The sequence below is a fragment of the Mustela erminea genome, chromosome 7 (assembly GCF_009829155.1).
Source record: "Mustela erminea isolate mMusErm1 chromosome 7, mMusErm1.Pri, whole genome shotgun sequence".
Lineage (NCBI taxonomy): Eukaryota > Metazoa > Chordata > Mammalia > Carnivora > Mustelidae > Mustela > Mustela erminea.
The window spans coordinates 53,352,614-53,366,390 of record NC_045620.1 but is presented as its reverse complement, the minus strand read 5'-3'; the positions used below and the strand labels follow the sequence as shown (position 1 = coordinate 53,366,390).

The window sequence follows — 13,777 nt, the reverse complement described above, 5'->3', positions numbered from 1 at the left end:
GTAAAACATTAGAGAAGAAGAAAAAGCTCTAATAATTCAAACATGTAGATACTTTTAAGATCCAAAAGGGTAGAGGCTCTTTCTGTGCTGATCAGTTATTGTTGTTGTTGTTGTTTTTTTCCTAAATATTTTGTGCACAGTACAAATGCTTTCAACAAGTTTATGGATGAATTTCTTAACTTAGTAAGGTACATAAAACAGCTTAACAGGATATGACTTATGACATTTAGGGGTGTTGCCTTATTGCTTCAGAACTTTGGGGTTATCGTGTAACACACCATGTCACATGATTTGTCTGAATGCAGGAAAAAAAGCCCTCAACTTAGTTTCATTGGCTTAAATATAGCTCAAGGCAACAGACACAAGGTTAAGATGAGGAAGTACTATACAGTATAGGAAACAGGAGCTTTTAAAGATAATTCACTGATCTGGAACTGGTTGCCCAAGCCCTGATAAATGAGTGAAAACAAGAGCAGAAGTATCAGAAAGGAGTTGCTTTATTCTTGAGGTGAGAGTAAGAGAGTCTGGAGGCACATCAGTTAAAGTGCTTGGAATATCGACTTGCTTTTGCAGAGTTGGGGCTGTGTGTACAAAGTTATTAAAGCAGGGGAGTAGAAGTTTGAGAGAAGATATTCATCGAAAAGATATTTGTATAAACTTGCATATCCAATAACAGGAACAATCTTGGGTAAGTTATAGTAGCTTTTAGCCATACTAATTAAATTTTTCTTTTCACTGCTACAAAGTGTAATGGTTGTGGTTCTTAACTTCCTGCGGGTGCATATTTAATTACTGAGTATATGTAAAAGCGACTTTATGTTTTATTGGTTTCAAAGAGGGTGAGGAAGGGAGGCTATACCCTTATATTTGCAGAGAAAACATTAACAACCTTGATAGTGTTTAGTGCCATATACTTTATGGCCCTGCAGAGACATGGAGTATTTTTATAGTAATGCTTCTTGTCATTTTATTACATTAAATACTTTTAACCCAAATTCTGTGTAGGATCTTAAAATAAACAATCCTATACTGTTTAACACTATGGTTAGTGAATATGTGTCTTGCCGTGATGTGGGAAGAGCAACTATAACTGTTTGAGACTTATTCATGAACCTGTATAAGTCTGTGTAAAAAAAGCAACCTTAATGCACCAAATCTACATTTGTAAGACATTTATTGAGAAGTGATTATTACCCCTTAAAAGGATCTTGTGCCTTACACATGATCTGCCTTACACAATGAACTTCCTTAGAGATTTAAAGGTATTTATGAAAACATTTATTTCTCAGTCAATCTCCAGGAGTATTGTAATCTTGAGGGGAAGATAGCTGTGATATAGAATGGGGTGATGTATAAGGGACTTTCTTATTTTATATAGGTTATATATTTGTAGATATATGGTTTTTTTTTTTTTTAAAGATTTTATTTATTTATTTGACAGAGAGAGATCACAAGTAGGCAGAGAGGCAGGCAGAGAAAGAGAGAGAGGAGGAAGCAGGCTCCCTGCTGAGCAGAGAGCCCGATGCGGGACTCGATCCCAGGACCCTGAGATCATGACCTGAGCCGAAGGCAGCGGCTTAACCCACTGAGCCACCCAGGCGCCCTAGATATATGTTTTTTATATGGAAACACATAGTTGTAAAATATGGAATAGTTATAACATTAGGAAAACAATTATTTTTTTTCAAGGACAAAGAAAAAGTTAAAAAGAGGATGATCACTTTGCTTTGATCTTGCAAATTAATAGAAAAGATACATACTTAAGTTTGCAACAACAAGGCACTGTGCATGGCTTATAAAATAAAAAAAAATGAATAAGATACTTTGGGTAAACATATGCACAGTTGTGTAAAAAAAAAAAAAATTACATACAACTAACCAGGAATAATCAGACCAACATGAGTACTGTCAGGTTTCGGGGGATAACCAAAAGAAGTGACCTGTAATTCTCAGGGACAGCACCATTCAGCTGATTATTAAATTGGGCCTCGAAGAATGAATAATTTCAACATTTAAAAATGATGGAAAAGAGTGTTCTTCTAGCCACAGCTGGAGAAATCTTTTTTTTTTTTCTCCCCCTCAGCTGGTGAAATCTTGAGCAAAGGTTTGCAGGTCAGTTTACTTCTCCGTTCAGAATCTTCCAGTGCCTTTCCACCTCATCTAGAATGGAACCTGGAGTCCTTATTCTGGTTTGCAAGGGCATACTTGATGTGTGCCCTGCCCTTGGTTCCTCTTTCTTTCAGATACCATGTCTTTTTCGCCCTTTCCCACTAGACTATAAGATCCATGAAGCAGGGGCTTTGTCTTTCATGTTCTCTCTTGTATCCCCAGTGACTATGAGAGTGCTCGTAAATGAGTGTAGAATGAATCCAAGAAATTCAAAGACACCTAATGTGCTAGGATGTAAGAGTTGTTTGTGGGATAAAAGTACAGGGAGGGACGCCTGGGTGGCTCAGTTGGTTAAGCAACTGCCTTCGGCTCAGCTCATGATCCTGGAGTCCTGGGATTGAGTGCCAGATCAGGCTCCCTGCGGACTCTTCTTCTCCCTCTGACCCACTCCCCTCTCATGCTCTCTCTCTCACTCTCTCTTTCTCTCAAATAAATAAAATCTATTAAAAGTTTTTCTAAAAAGTGATAGGGAGTGCACCTGGAGTACTGAATGCAATATAAAGTTTTGGGGTGATTTTGCAGGGAAGGGATATGGTAACATTGCAGTGTAGAGGATGGACTTGGAGAATCAGAGAGTGGAGATTGCTAAAACTGAATGGAATGTATCAGCAATTCCTTCACACAGTTGACATTTGACTCATTTGCTCCATGCTAAGCACTGTGTTCAGTTCTGGGGATACTAAGATGACTGGGAAATAGTTCCAGTTGGTAGGAACAGATATGTGAACATCCTGCATTAGAGGTCTGAAACAAGTGATGTGATGGGCACTTGAATCAGGGCTTTACTGTGGGTAGCAAGGAATATTACGTCTCCTTGATTGTTTCTTGATGTCAGCAGCTCTAGGAGTTCCCAGAGAAAAGAATGAAACTGTTAAGGGAACTTCAAAAAGTGTTTTTAGTCTTATGTATATATTTTTAATGCAGAGACCTTACCATGATTTTTAATTACATCTTACCTTAAAGTTCTTACCAACACATTGATTGGTCCATTCATTCTCAGAAGAAAGATGCATTATATTAAGAGCACCTCTTTAACAGCCTCTACCCAGTGTCTATACTCGGTCAGATTTTAGCTCCAGGTAAGTGCTTCACTTTGGGGGCATAGTTTGCCAGTCTACAGAATGGAGATGATATCCTACCGAGTGGCTAATTGAATTAAATGAGGTGATGTATAGGAAAGTACTATATACCAAACATTGCTTCAGGTATATGGTGGTATTGTTGATGGTGAGGATGGGTACTCTCCCACCCCAGATGAGAGTTTGGGATAGGATATATAGAACATGGAAAAATTGAAAAATTGAATAATGAATTTTACCAAATATTCTGGGTGGAGGGGAGAGAAGAGGCAGATATTCTTTTAGCAATGTATTTTTTTAAAGATTTTATTTATTTATTTAGTTGACAGAGAGAAATCACAAGTAGATGGAGAGGCAGGCAGAGAGAGACAGAGGGAAGCAGGCTCCCCGCTGAGCAGAGAGCCCGATGCGGGACTCGATCCCAGCACCCTGAGATCATGACCTGAGCCGAAGGCAGCGGCCTAACCCACTGAGCCACCCAGGCGCCCCTTCTTTTAGCAATATATTTATGGGGCTTAAAAACTATGCAGAAGGAAGTTTTGCAGCCCAAGGAACTATTTGGATACCTAGTTCTTTGTATTCAACCATTCATGATCTCTCTTGTCACTAATTTGACAGTTTCAGACCTATAAGGAGAAGCTGCCTTTCTCATTCATGTATTTATTCACTGAGTATGTTTATCCTTCAAACACTTTGGTATAGTTGAAAGACTGGGTCTTAGAGCTACCAGATGTGGGTTCAAATCTTCCTTCTACCACTCGTAGATTTTTTTTAAAAAGATTTTATTTATTTATCTGACAGAGATCAGAAGTAAGCGGGGGGTGGGAGGTGCGGCGGGTAGGGAGACATACTCCCTGCCGGCAGAGAGCCCGACGTGGGGCTCCATCCCAGGATCCTGAGATCATGACCTGAACTGAAGGCAGAGGCCTAACCCACTGAGCCACCCAGGCACCCCTGTATGACTTCTTTTTTTTTTTTTAAGATTTTACTTATTTATTTGACAGAGAGGGCACAAGCTGGGGGAGCAGGGAGGAGAAAGAGAGGGAAAAGCAGACTCCCCGCTGAGCAGGAATTTTTCCCCATGCAGACTTGATCCCAGGACTCCAGGATCATGAGCTGAGCCCAAGGCAGACACTTAACCAATCCAACCACCCAGGGATCCCCACTTGTGTGATTCTTAATAAATTATAAAATATCTCAGTCACAAGATTCCTCATCTGTAAATGGCAATAATTCCTAATCAGTAGTTAGTGATGATTAATTGACATGTACAAGGATCCTGGCTAGATATTTGGTGGGATTTAGGTGGTCAAGAAACATTCCTTCCTCTCTTGTTTTTTCATTGTAATAAAATACATATACCACAGAATATGCCATTTTAACCTTTTTAAGTATAAAAATCAGTGACGTTAATTACATTCATGATGCTGTGCAACTATCGCCACGATCTGTTTTAAAAACTTTTAATCATCCCAAATACATACTCTCTATTCCATTAAGCATTAATTCCCCTTCTTTCTTCCTCGACCATGATAACTTTTAATACACTTTCTGTTTTCATGAATTTGCCTCCTGTATATTTATATGTGGTTTTATATAACATAAGACCTTCTGCGTCTGGCTTCTTTCACTTAGTATAATGTTTTTGAGGTTCATCCATATTGTAGCATGTGTCAGAACTTCTTTCCTTTTTATAGATGAATATTATGGCATTCTATAGGTATATCACATTTTGTTTATCCATTCATCTGTGAAAGGACATTTGGGTTGTTCTTATTATTAATTATGCTGTTATGAACAGAAGAGTACACGTATATGTTTGAATCCCAATTTTCAGTTCTTTGGGGTATATGCCCAGAATTGGAATTGCTGAGCCATATGGTAATCCTATGTCTAACTTTTTGAGGGACCACCAAACTGTTTCCTCCCTTTGTTTTTTATTTGACTCTGCATCATTCAGACATGTCTCCTTTAAGATCCAGAATTACTAGAGCTCAAGGTTGAAAGAAACCAAATTTTGTTGAGTATTTGATGATCTTCATGATTTTTCTCTTTCTAATCAAGTGTGAACCTCTTTAAACTCTCCCATTGCCTGAATACCATTGATTGCAGAGATTTTCTCCTCTCTCTTTTGTTCTTTTCTTTCTTAAATCTGTCACCCTTCTTTTTTTTTTTTAATTTTTTAAATTTATTTTCAGCGTAACAGTATTCATTGTTTTTGCACCACACCCAGTGCTCCATGCAATCCGTGCCCTCTCTAATACCACCACCTGGTTCCCTCAACCTCCCACCCCCCTGCCCCTTCAAACCCCTCAGATTGTTTTTCAGAGTCCATAGTCTCTCATGGTTCACCTCCCCTTCCAATTTCCCTCAACTCTCTTCTCCTATCTAACTCCCCTTGTCCTCCATGCTATTTGCTGTGCTCCACAAATAAGTGAAACCATATGATAATTGACTCTCTCTGCTTCACTTATTTCACTCAGCATAATCTCTTCCAGTGCCGTCCATGTTGCTACAAAAGTTTGTTCCCTTCTCTTATGTTTTCTTTCCCTCACCAGTTGTTTCCCTTTCCCCCTCTGATTCTGTCACCACCCCCCATCTTTTCTAAAGGGAGGAAATCTGTCAGGAGCTGGTCCCTCTTCTCCATCCCCCAGCCTCACTGGGACCTGGAGTTGTTACAGGTGGGATAAGATCAAGAGGCTAGATCATACTGATGCATATACATAATAAACTTCTTTAAGCCAGACTTTCAGATGGATTGGTATTTATAATAAATAATGGGAAGTATTTGGGAAAAGTTGGGTAGAAAATAAGAAAATAGCATCATCCAAGAGAGGAATATTTTCAGGGTTGCCAGCTCAGCACACTATTAGCAAAAGCTTGAAGGAAACCATAAGAGAATTTTTCACAGATGAATCAGCCAGAAATAAACCCAGACTGCCAAATCAGATGTGATTTCTTAGTCAAAGAAACTGCTCTTCATTCCCTGTAATCCTGATTGGCCTGGTTAGTCATTGAAAGTCAGTGTTTAGCTTGATTTTGCTTATATCTCAGACGATCATAGGGTCCTTCATTCATTGTGTATCTGATGAGACACTAGTGGGAAGTAAAGGATGTATCCATGCATCTTAGGAGAATGGAGTGTACACACATGAAGTAGCTAAAATTAGAAATAAGCTACATTTAAATTTAGTCAGTAGCAATGAGCTATTGATAATGGTCCTTAGAAGAAAATGAGCCACAGCCAGAATTTTAACCCTAATTTTAATGATTTATTAACACATGGACCAGTAGAGAGGTGGAGGGTAGAATATGGCAGGTAAATGGACAATGGGAATAAATAGTGCAGGTGTGGGGAAGGGGATAGATTTTGCCTAGAAGACACCCCTCAGCCTTGCCTGGCAAGGGTGATTCTATGACAGTAATTAGAGTGGAAAGGAAGGAAAAAGAATTGTGATCCAGACTTTCCATGAACCCCAAGATGACTGTATTAGCAACTCACCATGTCCATGGGCTTTCTAAGACCTTCAAAGAAAAGGAAAGTAATATTTACTGAGAAATACACTTTGTGCTGGTAAATGCTAAAGGCTTTCCTTCTGTTAGTTCTTCAGCCCGTGAGGGGGTTTTATTATGCCCACATTTGTAGATGAAGAATCTGTCCTGCAGGTGAAGAAATTTATCCTGGCTAATAGGAGACAAAGTCCAGGCTGCCACTGCCCCTTTTTTTCTGGGCTACATTTCTTTATTCCATAACGAGGCTTACTGTATTATCTAGATTGGTGCCATCCAGTAAACACATAACATGAGCCATATCACATGTACAGTTTAAAATTTTCTAGTAGCCATGTTCAAAAATAAACAGGTGAAATTAATTTTTTTAAAAGATCTTATTTATTTGAAAGAGAGAATATGAATGAGCAGGGGAGAGGGGCAGAGGGAGAGGGAAAAGCAGGACCCTGGGATCATAACCTGAGCGAAAGGCAGAAGATGATTAACTGACTGAGCCGCCCAGGCATCCAGCTGAAAAATTAAATTTCATAATATATTTATCTCCATACACCAAACAGTTTCATGTCCAAACTATGTACATATCATATAACATATTGAAACTATTGAGGTATTTTACATTTTGTGAGCTAAATCTTTGAAATCCAAGTCCATTTTACACTTATAGCACATCTTGATTTGGGCTAGCCACATTTCAAGTTGCTGCGTGTAGATAGTGGCATCAAATAAGCATGGGTCCAAGAAAGGTATTGGGACTCATCCTAAAAAATTGAGGGTAGAGGCTCTGCCTTGAAGTCATTGGGAGGAAATAAGATGGGGCAAGAGAGCAGCTTCTCTTAGGAAAACTATAGAAGAAAGGTACCATACACGAAAAGAAGGACTGCTCTTTAAAAGCAAATAAAAACAGAGCAGAACGTTCAGAGTTGTCGAGTCACTCTGTTGTATACCTGAAACTAATGTAAACATTGCATGTCAACTATACTTAAATAAAAATTTAAAATTAAGAGAGTAAAGGGGGCCCCTGGGTGGCTCAGTCAGTTAAGCATCTGCCTTTGGCTCTGGTCATCTTGGGGTCCTGAGATCGAGTTCCACATCAGGCTCCCTGCTCAACCTGGGGTCTGCTTCTCCTTTGCCCTCTGCAACTCCCCCTGCTTGTGCTCGCTCTCTCTCTCAAATAAACAAAGTCTTATCAAAAAATTTAAAAATTAAAAATTAAAATTAAGAAAGTAAAGATGTAGGGTACCGGTCAGTGGAACATGTGACTCTTGATCTCTGGGTTGTAAGTTCAGGACCTACAATGGATATAGAGATTACATAAAAATAATATCTTAAAAAAAAAGAAGAAGAAAGAAAGTCATTACCGTATCATGTAAGGCATATTACTGACTGAAGGGCCATTTTTGGAGAGTGGTAAAGTCATACCAGTTTTTATCACCATCACTAGTAACAACCACAGGAAAACTGTGGCGTTAGGTGCTAGATACTGAACCATATTTAGTCAGGGGAATGACATGTCTTGGCAAATCTACTAACCATTAAGAATGGAACCACAGCTTTTAATGTATATATGCATGGTGTTGACAAAAGAATCAGTTCTTCCACATGCCTAATGCTTTTTTAAGATGGGAGCTATAATGTCTGCTTGAGGAAATAACCATGAACAAACTACCTTATATGGGAATTTTCACAGCCTTCAGCTCTACCCAGAGCAAGATAAATGATAGTTGCAGACTTCTATTGCAGCAAAACAGGAATTATTTTAAAATGTTCTTGGAATTTCCCCTTCATCCTCTTCCTGTGATTGTGCCACCTACTTTGATGTCTATGTTCCACTTAACTTCTGTCACTTCTTTCAGTCTATTCTCACTATACTTGCACTCACTATACTTTTTCTTTTTTTCTTGTCTTGTTTCGGTAGTAAGCTGTGTACTAGGGTCCTGCTCTCTGGTCTGTTACCTGTGGGACTTTAATTCCATTCCTACACCCGAAAAATGAAAAGGATGAATTCAAATCCTTTGCAGTCATTCAGGTTCCCTCACTTTGCAGCTTGGAGCCTCATTTTTACATTAACATTGTTGTGCTACCATCTCCAGAACTCTATTTGTCTTGTAAAACTGAACCTCTTAACTTCACATTTCCCTCCGCCCCAAGCCCCAGGCACCCACCATTTTCCTTTCTGTCCCTATGGATTTGGAGATTTCAGATACCTCATATGAAGTTTAATCATACAGTATTTGGGTCTGTGACTTGCTTTCTTCACTTAGTGTAATGTCCTTAAGGCTTATTCATGTTGGAGGCCTCAGAAGTCTTTTAAGACTGAATAATACTCTATTGTGTGTATGTATCACATTTATCACATTTTGCTTATTCATTTGTCAATAGACATTTGTGTTGCTTCTACCTTTGGGCTATCGTGAACAATGCTGCTGTGAACATGGGTGTACAGGTATCTCTTGGAGTCCCCTGTTTTGAATTATTTTAGATACACTGAGAAATAGAATTGTGGGTCTCATGGTAACTCTGATTTTTATTTTTTGAGCATGGCTATACTGTTTTTCATAGTGCACCATTTTATATTCCCATCAACAGTGCAGAAGGTTTCCAATTGTTCCATATCCCCAACATCTGTTATTTCCCCCTTTTTTGGTTTTTAAGTAGTAGCCATCCTAACTTGTGTGAGGTAGTATCTCATTTTGATTTTGATTTGCATTTCTCTAATCACTAATGATATTGAACATCTTTTCACGTACTTATTGGCCATTTCTGTTCCTTCTTTGGAGAAAAGTCTGTTCAAGTCTTTTGCCCATTTAAAAAAAAAAATCTGGTTGGGTTTTTGTTGTGGCTGAATTGTATGAGTTCTTTATAGATTCTGGGTATTTACTCCTTATAAAATACATCATTGCAAATATTTTCTCCCATTCCATGAGTTGTTTTTTTAACTCTTTTGATTATGTTCTTTGATGCACAGAAGTTTTAAATGTTGAGGTAGTCCCAATTCTCTATTTTGACTTTTGTTGCCTCTTCCTTTGGTATCCTATCCAAGAAATCATTGCCAAATTCAATGTCATGAAGCTTTTCCAATATGTTTTCTTCTAGGAGTTTTATTTGATCCATTTGGAGTTAATTTCTGTATATGGTATGAGATAAGAGTTAAGCTCCATTCTTTTGTGTGTGGATATATTTCCCATTTGGGGTGTGGGTGGCTCAGTCTGTTGAGCATCTGACTCTTGTTAAGTCATGATATCAAGGCCTGAGGATTGCACATGGCTTGAGAATCTTTACCTTTCCCTCTCCCAACTGCTCCTCCCCTGACTCGCAGTCTCTTTTTCTCTCTCTCTCAGATAAATAAAAGCTGTTAAAAAAAGAAAATAAAAAATTAAATTTTCCCGTTTGTTGAAAAGAATCCTTTTCCCATTGAATTGGCTTGACACCCTTGTCCAAAATCATTTAACCGTATTTGTGAGGGTTTATTTCTAGGCTCTCAGTTCTGTGCCCTTGGTCAGTGTTTCTGTCTTTATGGCAGTACCACACTGTTTTGATACTGGAATTTTGTGGTAAGTTTTGAAATCAGAATTGTGAGACCTCCAACTTGGTTTCTTTCAAGATTGATTTGGCTTTTTTGGGGTCTTAGAATTTCATATGAATTTAAGGATAGATTTTTCTATTTCTGCAAAAACCTTATTGAGATTTTGATAAGGATTAAAACCTCATTTTTTAATTCTGTAAAGCAAGAGTGATATTTTTACCCAGTGATTTAATTCAAGGCAAAAGTTTCTGCCTGTAGAAATGTCAGATAAGGCCTGGAGGCTTGGAAATGGCCTTAGGCACCTACGGATGGTAGGAGACAAATGCTGGAATAGCTCCCTTGGAGCAAAGATTAGGAACAAAAAATGACTTCCTGGCATGTGCTTGTAATAATGCCTTAAAACATGCTTAAAGAATCGTGTAGGGGATCGCTCTCTGCTGCAGACACATTAAGAGCTAATCACTCTTTGACTTCCCTGTGACCCAGTAGTAGTATACTAAGTCACGCCTTTTCAGTGACCAGTGTTGCTATAGTACTTTATTACCTTTCCCAGTTTGTTTCTAATTAATACCCTATTTAATTCATACAGAAAGATTGTGAGGTAAACAAGCATATGCTTTGATTTATAAGCAAAGAAAGTAAAGACTTTGCAGAAAACTTGTGGGTGGCCATATAATAGCTAGAATGACAGAAAAGTCAGAGGGAGGCCTCAGGAGCCTGACAGCCTTTCTGTGGGACAGTTAGGCACCACGGTGGCAGGGCGGGGATGTGATCACTCCTTATAGTGGTGGAGGCCTTATGGGAGCCATCTAGTGTAACCCACTGCCTTCTTTGACTCTCCCTGCCTGTCCTTATGGGCACACAAAAGAGTGCGCTGAGTTGGGGGAACAGTGGTTGGGGAAAGGGATTTATGATGGGAAGGAGATTAATAGTTGGAAGGGGGAAAATGGCTAGAAATGAGGCCAGACAGGCAGGTAAGTACATTGTAAAGGGTTATGTTGTTAGAAGGTGAGGGAGGGACAGTGAAGTGTCTTCCAAACTGAGAAGGCATTTTTTTGAGACCTGAAGAGGAAGCAGGTGACTCCATAGTTTACAGAGTTTTATTCAGGGTAATTTGCTGCCGGCAGTGGGGGTGGTGGCAGGGGCAGCAGTGGTGAGGGGAATCTTGCAGAAGATAAGAAGATGACCGGTGGCTGCTGCACAGTTATTTTCCATAAAGTCCAGACCTTAGTCCACAGATTTTATAGAGCAACGGGACATGCAGAAGGGCACTATAGTGAAATCAGAGGGTCTGTACACACTCCAGAGGGCTTTCATGCACCTAATCAACAGCTAACTTTTGATTAAATCTTACAGCACCACCTGTGCATTAGGAATGTTATCTCTGACACAGGCCAAAACAAGCCTCCCCCCATCCTGGCCTTGGCAGGCATTTCTGAGGTATGTATGTTAATCCCCAAGGGACCTGGAACACAGCCCCCAAAGAGGTCATTGATTGAACATGAACATGATAGAGGGCCAAAGATGGGGTCAGTATTGTCAGCACTCCTACAGATGTCTCGTGTGTTATGCCAAGGTCTTTGAACTGTATCCCATATAAAATAGACATCTCTAGAAATATTTTAAACTGATCCATAGTATGATCAGAGTTGCATTTTAAAAAAAATCTTTGCATTGAGAGAAAGGAGAAATATTGATGATAATGGTGATATGTATTTTGTATTTAACATTTATTATGTGTCACTTGTCAACCTTAAAAATAAAATAGGCAGTTATTTTCCTAGCAAAATGAGTTTATTCAGGAATAGCAGAGGAATTGCAATTTGGGACAAGCAAATTATGGCAAACCACAGGTAAGTCCAAAGGGACAAAGGAAGTTTGCTTTTATTAGGTGCTGGGGGAAATTGGGGAAGATTGTTATGAACAGAAGTTCACTGGAAAAGAACAAGAGTTTGTGGCCGGAGGTTTCTGGAGTGGGGAGAGATTGTCCCTCTTTTTCTTAAAAGCCAGAGAGAGAAGATTCCTGTGAGAAAGGTGCCCTTTTTTTGGTCAAGATAAGAATTAACCTTCCTGCGGGGGCGTGGGTGGCTCAGTGGCTTAAAGCCTCTGCCTTCAGCTTGGGTTGTGATCCCAGAGTCCTGGGATCAAGACACGAGTTGGGCTCTCTGCTTGGTGGGGAGCCTGCTTCCCCCTTTCTCTCTGCCTGCCGCTCTGCTTACTTGTGATTTCTGTCAAAAAACAACAACAACAACAAAAACCACCAAAACAACAACAAAAAAAACACTACTTTCCTTCTTGCAGCAAGTTATGCAGACAGTTGCAAGTGGTACGTTGGTGAGAGCTCCCCCTTCAGGTCTTCCCAACTCCATTTCCAGTGAGGTTTCCCTTACTCCTTCCATTAACCCATCTGCTTTTCATAGGAGCTGTATAGGGTATGGTTATAACCATCCCTTATTAGAAAGAAAAAAAAAAAAAGCTAGTAAGAACCAAAGCTGGGATCTGAATTCAAGGCTGGCTGACTCTGAACCCAGCCTCTTATAGAAGGAAGCGTGAGGATGGGGAACATCAGTTGGGTATGCAGTATGGTATGGGGAGGGTGTTGGGCTCAGAAAAGTCAATGAAGAGAAGAATGGAGATGACATTTCATATATTAAGTGTACTGGTTTTAGTGACTTTGTTGGTGAGAAGGAAGTTGCTGAGAAAGACTTTGAGATTTTTAGCTTGGCAGCCAGATGACCAAGAATGCCTTTGATCAAGATAAAGGACGTAGTGGGCGCTGCTGTACTAGATTCAGTTTCCCTACTCCCCCACAGGTGATAAATAGAACATAATGAAATCGTGCCATTTGTCTAATTTACCGTATCAGTAGTGCATGTATGCAATTATTTTTATGCAATGACATGTTTCTATCTAATTAAGATTCCCTGTGATAGAAATTTTAGGTTTCTTTCTCTTAACCTAAATATTCAGAAAAAAGACAGACCTTCATTTCTCATAAAATTTGCTACTAAAGGTACTAAATTCCAAAGTACAAAATTAAGTGAAACTTAATACTAGGGCTAGTTCTTTTTACTGTGTTCTTTTTTGCTAATTTACTTCTAGGTTTTGAAGTATGTGTCTAGGTCTTCATTTACCTCTTCAGGGAATTGCATCTGAAAGCTAGCCCTTTGTATCTGTTTTTGCTAGTCTTGACTATTTAACCTTACTGTCTCTAATGTGTCTTATGTTGATCCTTTTCTCTTAAACAGTTTATATCCAATAACTCTCATTATCATCTTCTTTTTGAGCGTGCTTCCTAGCAAAGTACTTTTAAAAAAATTTTATTTATTTATTTGACAGAGGGGGAGATAGTGAGAGAGGGAATACAAGCAGGGGGAGTGGGAGAGGAAGAAGCAGGCTTCCCTCTGAGCAGGGAGCACAGATGCCAGGCTCAATCCCGTGACTTGAGCCAAGCGCAGCTACTTAACAACTGAGCCATCCAGGTACCCCACAAATT

General features: G+C 39.3%; 1 protein-coding gene across 3 annotated transcripts in view; it reads left to right on the top strand.

Annotated features, from left to right (window-relative positions):
- The window catches only part of LIMS1 (LIM zinc finger domain containing 1), a 141,604-nt gene that overhangs the window by 51,085 nt on the left and 76,742 nt on the right, over positions 1 to 13,777 (top strand). Inside the window, exon 1 of one of the 3 annotated variants that reach the window (XM_032351648.1) lies at positions 370 to 688. The exons of the other annotated variants lie outside the window; for them this stretch is intronic. The gene's annotated coding sequence lies outside the window, so the exon portion shown is untranslated. Of the gene's footprint in view, positions 1 to 369; positions 689 to 13,777 lie in introns of those variants that run through there. 3 annotated transcript variants of the gene reach the window in all.